Source organism: Nematostella vectensis, chromosome 11 (assembly GCF_932526225.1).
Source record: "Nematostella vectensis chromosome 11, jaNemVect1.1, whole genome shotgun sequence".
NCBI lineage: Eukaryota > Metazoa > Cnidaria > Anthozoa > Actiniaria > Edwardsiidae > Nematostella > Nematostella vectensis.
In genome coordinates this window covers 8,074,731-8,082,802 of record NC_064044.1, presented here as the reverse complement: position 1 = coordinate 8,082,802, position 8,072 = coordinate 8,074,731, and positions in this window count along the sequence as shown.

Genomic DNA, 8,072 nt, shown 5'->3' with positions numbered 1-8,072 from the left:
GTACGACTCAAAACCTTCCTCCTATCTTTAAGCCACATGGAGGGGGCTTATATATTTTATGATAAATTAGAAGCGCACTCTATTGCAGCGATAGCTCCGGTTTCGATAATGGAGGCAGTACACGATGCATCATACTGTGCTGACAGGGAATAGTTATATTTTCTTCCGCCCAAAAGGTTGTGAACGCGCAGGTAAACACGTCGTTCTCGATTAAAAGTCGCCCGCACACATCGGGGCATCACATGCGTTCTGTCACGATGTTGCACGGATCAGAGATTAAAAGGACACTTGAACTATAGCGCACGTTTGAACTAATAAACTTTGATTAGAAACGAGGACTGTATGACAAAACAAAGTGAAATCTTCATGCTTACGCCATACAAGTGCAATAAATAAATCGATGTTCCCTGATTTTTTTTCTGTATTTAGCTGGGCTTCAGCGAAAAAACAAAGAAAAGGGGCCTCTGCTAGCAGGGAAAATCAATGCAAATGAGATTGTTATTTTAGAAGCCATCCATACAGAGTTCCCAGAGTACATAACATTTGAATTAGACTGCTAGCCATGGTGGGGCGTCCCTTTAGCGCCTACTGCGTATACGGACTACGGACTCGAAAAAACAGATTGGCCCGCATTCTATAAATATAAACGGTCTCACAGGAGTGCAAAATAGACATTTGAAATGCATCTTATGATCATATGTATATCGTAGACAAAATCGCAACCAAAGTCCACATTATGTCCAAATTATGTACAAATTGTGTAGTTCCAGAAAATATCCATCCCCCCCCCCCCCTTAATAGGATTATTGGGAACTCCGGGGGGGGGGGGGGGGGGTAAATGCCCTTTTTCCTGAACAGTTACTGTATTTATTTTTTTCCAGGTGGTTAGGAAGTATGAGGTATGACCCCCCTTTTGAGGGGGTCATACCTCCGACCCTTCGACCCCCTCAAAAGGGGGAGGGGGGGGGGGGGGGTATGGATATTTTCTGAAACTACATTGCTGGTAAAAGCTTCACAAACGCACCGCATTATAATGTGGACTTTAAAAGCACACTACATACACACATTGGCACCAGTCGGGCCAAGCCGGGACGCTAGCACAGTCTATCACCCGTGCAGTTCGGCAACCATGGACAGCTGTTTCGTCCTTATTAGGACTCGTCAGCATGGCATAGCCGGTTTGCCTCAGTTAAACTTCATCGGCATTATAATAACACACCCAAAGAGTTCCTCAAGCACTATTCAGAATATCATACTCAAAATGGCTCTAGTTAGAAATGGTGACCCACCCCGCCCAGCTCCCAAATTCATTTGTGTTCGGGATGTTTCCTTGGCCGTGAATAAAGAGCTAACGCACAAAAAGCTAGAATCCCCGACACTCCCCAGCCCATCCCCCCCCCCCCCCCCCCCTCTCCCCTGTCGGTATGTTATTGGCAAATAACCGTAAGAGCACAAACAACGCAACCGATTAGTTTGTAAAATGACCATTGACGATCCTGCCTCGTACCCAGGCGCTTACTAGCGTGACCGGACTAAGCGCGCAGTGAGTAGAACGAAAAACGAACGAAAAACGGGATACAGAAACATTGTGAGTTGGTGGTGGTGGTAGTGGTGGTGGTGATAGTAGTGTTGATAATGATGGTGGTGGTGGTGGTGGTGGTTGTGGTGGTGGTGGTGGTGGTGGTGGGGGGGGGGGGTGCCCCGTTGCTACGGCCCTTTTAAACGAAAGGACCGACTATTTGATATCTAAGGGGTCCCATAAATACTTTTGCGAGCAAATCTCTAAAGCTCTTTCGAGCAATCTTAAAAACTAAAACAAAACAAAAAAACGAATAGGCAATTTTCTGCTAACGGTCACAGCAACATTCAAGAGAGAAAGAAAAAACAGTACAAGTCAACTGGCCAAAACGACATTATATCGTGTAGGAAAAATATATCTTCCTGTCAGATATCAACTGATCAAATGTTCGGACGCCCCTCCACGCAGCTAATCTGATGATCAGCCTGTTTGGTTAGGGTCTGAAAACCTTTTCTTGTTGCTATTAGGATATATACTCTCAAAAGTGTCCCAACCATGCACAGTTACTATTCGCTTGTTTTCGCTTCGCTTTCTTAGTGGCATACAGTTTTGGTTATGAAAAACATAACCAATTTTCACCTTAAAAAGTAATTTCCAACTGTTTACTTGTCAAAGCGTAGTATTTCATAAGAGTATTGTTTTTTTGTGGTTTACACTAGGAAAACAGGATATCTATTGAAAATTAAATGAGTATAAAGTAGCTTTGAGTAATCAGAATGTGTAAATAATAGTGACCAATTTCCGGTTAACGCATTTTTTCTTGAGAAAATAGATCCAGACATACGAGATTGCGTAAAACTGCAAAATGACGCGCTTTAAAAGTTTTAGTCTCCTACTCAGCCGTCTTTAGTGCACAGGACACTATAAAAGTCTGCGCGGGTTGAAGAATATAACTTGTCCTTCAACGACCATCAACGATTCTGATTGTCATTAATTATATTATATTAAAAAGTTCAGTTCATCTGAACAGAAAATGTTCAGAAAATGATGCTCTAGAAATTGTAGAATTGCTAAAGCACAATACTAAGCAACCGATGCCCCATCTCCCAATCCTCTAACTTTTACTATTCATTTATTAGCCCCTCCATCGGAATACGCTGGGCGGCCAATTAAAGCCGCATTGTCACCAGTTTACTTCCGGTCGATTACCTAACAATATCCGATGATTTTTAACGGAAAACGTGAAAAACATTTCAAAATATTGAAAGCAGTGTGTCTATTGGAAGTTTCTTTGAGGATGTGATTGATAATTTAGAGCGGATGGCCTGTTAAATATCTATGATTCTAATAGATTCTTTTGTCTTTTAACGGTTGAGGTTTTCGTCGGACCTCCAAAATTTATGGTAATACAATAAAAAACGAAGGGATTAGGCTGAAGCTTTATGCTTCCGTTGTTCTTGAATTACCTGGACGAATCCGGAAATGTTACGGTGAATTATTTTCCATTTAGTAACTTTAGTATAAGTATGGAAAATACATACAGGCTAAAAAAGAGCAAATATGTATTAATTTATAGAATGTTTTGATTTAATTTCTTGACAACAAACCCATAAAAAAACATAGCAACACATTGACCGTCGAACACTTCTTTTATATCGTGTACTAAAGGCATTTATGGGGCCGTTGCTAGCGTTCAGGCACACACAGCACACACGACATAAAACAATTGATAATTCAAAAAGCTTCATTTTTTTTATTCTTTTTTTTTTCATTTATTTATTTGCATACCATTTACATTGCTGGTATTGCATAACATAATATGGCTTAAATGAGAGTATTCGGTCACGATTTAAATGTTTTGCATATAAAGTGGGCTACTTTCTTATTCACAAAAGGGTCAACATTATTAAAAAGGAACAGAATTTTATCATCATTACTTAGATTGTCAAAGAAAATGTAGTGGGATTGGATATCAGTAAATAATTGCTTTCGTTCAGAGTGGGATGAGACGCAGAAAAGCATGAATTTTTTTCATCCTATAAAGTGTTACAAATCTGGCAGATACGCTTCTCTCTTGGAATCGGAGGTTTTGTGTGTCTACCTGTTTCTATGTTTAGATTAAGATTCCCTAGTCTGAGTTTGGCTAAGGCTTTTCTGTGTTCCATCTTAAGTATTTTATCATAGCATTTACTAGATTTTGTGTCTTTTTTGAAAGAGGAGTAAAAAATTAGCTTTTTGTTCAGATTTATAAGACCCATTTGATGACGTTTAACTCAGAGCTCAAAAACAAAACGAAAATCTCAGGCTTGGTTCGACGTTGATCGTATGAACCTTAGAAAACGACATAGACAAATATCAAATAGGCTTCATAGAAACCCACTCGACTCAGAGGTTAGAGACGATTTCAATAACGTCGCTCGTCAGGGCATTTTGGCTGAGCGTTGCTGGACGAGAGAAGTTTGGAGGCTCTGGTCAGGGTATCCCCGGACGAGAGATGGTACAAAATTAAACAGTTGGCCGTTGAGCGCGAGGGCAATTGTGAAATTATGAGGACCATTTCTCATCCGCCGATATCACAGTGAGCCAAAGAAGGAGTTCATTTATTTTAAATCCCAGCGACTACACTGAAAATGCGAAAAGTGTCTTCTGCGCGCGCTGACGTGCACTGGAATGCCGCCACGAGCGCGCGCTGTCATTTTTGCCATTCGCGTAAGATAAAAATCCAAGCAACAAATTTTTCATTAGAACAGCGTTAGCGCTTTGAAAACCTTGGTGTTTGTTTGAAAAGTTAGACTGGAATGAAAAGCGAGTTTTAACTGCACAAAATTTTTTTACAGGACAGATATCAGTTTGGTTCCATATAGAGAAAGAGATTGTATGTAGATTTTACGAAAGGGCGCTGGACGTTATCGCCTGATATTTGTCCCGTAAAAAGGTGCACGTGACCTGTATTTACCAATCGCGCGCGTGAGAATTTATCACTCGGATATAAAAGCACATATTCTAGACTATCATTAGATCGCTTGTTATTCAGGATTAGGTGACGTCACTGTACGTTGTCATGAAGCTTCACAAGTTTCTTGCATTCATACATTCAAAAATATGTTTCGCTAAGCGCCGATTCACGTTTTTATTCCGGCTCAATCCCATAAATCTGACGAAATTATATTCTTTTTGTTGGCATGAGGTCTAACATTGACACCTGCACGCGTTTTAAGGAATTCCAGTAAATCATCCCGAACATTCTAACAGAAAATGCACTTCATCCTCCACTTTACCTGTCTGGCATACTAAGCATTTTCTTTCGTTAGGTTTTTTGTATGACTTTTCATACCTTCCAGTTTCAATTGCTAGCTTGTGATTGCTTAGCCTGAAGGTTTGTGCAATCCTACGGTCAATTTTTTTTACATCCGTTAGATAATCTTCTAAATTGTGGGGGACAGTTTAAATTTTCTGAGCGTACGAAATTTGTTCTTTTGGGCTTGGTCTTTTCTGTCGTCATTTTGAATAGAGCTGAGCCATGTCTGTTGTTCAATGTCATAAAGCCTTTGTTGAAGAAAACTGTTTGTTGCTTCGGGAGTCACTTTTACCCCCCCCCCCCTCCCCCCCGGAGCCATAGACCGTGTCTAAAGCCGATTTCGAGAGTTTTGCCAGGCTTCACGGCGAGCGGCAAATCAAAAGTGACTAACCGACAAGCCGCTCAGCCAATAAAAGCCAGGGAACGGTACAATACACTACATAAAAAAATCGGGGTCTTTTTCACGCTTGCGTCTCTTGGGAAAAGGTTTGTTGCTATAGTAATGTCATCATCCTGTGCAACACACTACGGCCTAGCTACATTGCTACCTTTAGCCTTTGTTCTTCTTTGTCCAGTCACGCACGTGAATATGACATTTTTTTGCCCAGAACAACAAAAGCAAGCTAAATTTGTAAATGAAAATGCGCACATTCTAAAATGTTTTGTAAATTAAATCTCTCGTAAACTACTCTCCTCGAATTTCTTAGGAGCATTTCAGATTCTATAGTTCATTTTTTCCCTTTGCACAGGCATCGAGTGTGGGGGGTCTCAAACCCACATCAGGGGCGCCGTAGTGGCCCCATAACTGAAGGGACGCAAGTTGGCTGGGAGGGGTGGGTAGTGGTTTCAGGGGGAGGGGTGGTTGGTGGTTTCAGGGGGGAGGGGCTAGTGGTGGTTCCAAATCAAACGTTGTCGTTTTGGGGCCTGGTACCGAGGAATTTCAGTTTCTTTTCAGAGGCTTTCTCCATTGACTAAAGATGGTCAGTCAATTTTTCTCTTCTGAATACAATTCACAAAGTTTGCGAAGCACCTGCGGTACGGCAGCCCTAAAAATGACAAGAATCGTGCAGGTTTTCCAAATAAGAAATATGTTAGTTTCCTTATATGGAAGTGACCGCGTCTGGGAAAAACGACAATTTTTGGCTAAATTTTCTTGATATGCTGCTTAGATTTTTATGCACGGGATTTTAAACTGTTCAACAAATTTGTTGTCGGTTGCATATGTACCCCTGTTCTCAGTTTTTCGGTCAAGTCCGTATTTCTTGCTTTAACCGTTGCTCTCTATACTCACCCATTAGGGACCTTAAGCAAGAACGACGGCGACGGCTAGGACAACGAGATCGAAAAAGATGTGTTCTAGCTTGGCGATCAACTATAGAGATAGATAAAAATAAACCAAGGACATTATTTCTACAGCAGCGAACGTAGTTAGGGGAGTTAACACTGCAAACGTCCGCGTCCTCAATTGGAATTTTTTACGTCGTGGTTTTATGGAAAACGGCTGAAATGTATCAGACAGAATGCATTTTCACGTGCTGCTATTGAATTCTGAATCAAATCCCATTGTTTTCTGCCGTCGTCGTCCACGTTGCCGTCGTCGTTGCTTAAGGTCCCTATTTTAATTTCTTTAACACGGGTGAACCAGGGGTGGGGTGGGGGGCTATTTGTAGACACAACTATAAAGCATAAGCGATTTAGACAAAAAGGCATTCTAGATCACTCTGGTATGAAGTCAAATTTGTTTGTAGTCAATTCCGATAATGAACAGAGCGTGGAGATGGCACAAAAAAATTCCCTTTTTATCGCAAGAAAAATCCTGGGTACGGGCCTGAACAGCGAAAAGGTTTTCTTACGTTTAGCTTCCCTTATCACAAACGTATTCTTCGGGACAACAGAGGTCTATTCTCGTTAGCGTCGATTATAATTACGGCATCCTCTAGCTCTGCCCGGGCCGCCAGTTGCTTGATCGAGACCAACTCTTTCCACGGTAAATGATACACAACGTTCATACCAATAAGAATAGAAAATATGATCTGCATAACTTGGGCTAGTTGCTGTGACTGAAGCTTGATTTGAGGGATATTTACCCCATACAATACTCCCAGGGCCACTGACAAGATCATTAGAAATCCGAGAAAGACAAAGATTTGAACTTTGTAAATCTGTGCGTGAGACTTTGCTAGTAGCATGCCAAGTGTGACAAGATTAACCACCATCGCCATGACCTTAAAAGCGCCATAGCTAACCCCTGTTGCAATCCCGACGTTGAAGCCAAAACGATAGCAGATTATTGGGTCCGTAAAGTTTGACCCAATTGTACTACAGTCTATTGCCGGAGCGGTGTACTGATCGAAATATTCCTTAAAACCTTCTTTAATGTTCTTGAACACGAAGCAATCCTTGTTTGGGTCATCACTGCAAGCGTAGGAAAAATCAATGAATAAAGTCTGCCAGAAAATCGTGTTTGCTGTTATCCAGATGAAAAATAGGATCATAAACATGGGGTTGATTATCTTCTTCCAGATCAAAGTTTCTAAAGTACACTCGATATTCGCTCGTCGAATATTTTCCTCTGTTAGCTCGATGTCATCAAATATCAGGACATGTCCGCGAGTTTTTTTCTCTAACTTGAGAATGCCAGAGAATGCAAGAAGCACCAGTTTCTCGATGAAGTGAGGTTTCTTGCTCTTCAAAACACACGAAATAATAAAAGTGATGAGAATTGTACCGAGAAATGGCCCTGTGGCGATGATTGTATATTCCAGTGTTCTCATGGCGAGAGATTCGATGGCAGCTTGCTCTAGGAGACGGAAGTGGACTTTGTCACACAATCTAGACTTGTAATTTGCGCATGCGCATTGCTGGTACAGGCGCGTTCTCAGGATTGGCTGAGGGAGGGAGGGGTGGGGGTGGGGGGGGGGGGGGGGCGTGAGTAGACATAGGTATCAGAAAGGAATTTAAAGATTCCTTAATAACAAATAACCCACTTTTTGGCCGCCAAGGGAGGTGTGTGGTAGTCACGACATTTTTTGCGAGATGAGATGTCGTTCTAGAGCTGTAGTGGCAGACTCTAAAGGCTGATTTAGCCAGAGCGATTTAGGCAGGGGTCAAGATTTGTTTTGCTTCACATTAGTGAGACATTTAGCACCGTGTTTTTTATCTGGAACGGCAAAAGTCAAATCTCTGGCTTGTCACGTGGCAAGGTCTTGCGGTCAAGTTTGCAGTCTGCTGTTCGCGTTTTGAGACCTCAGGAGC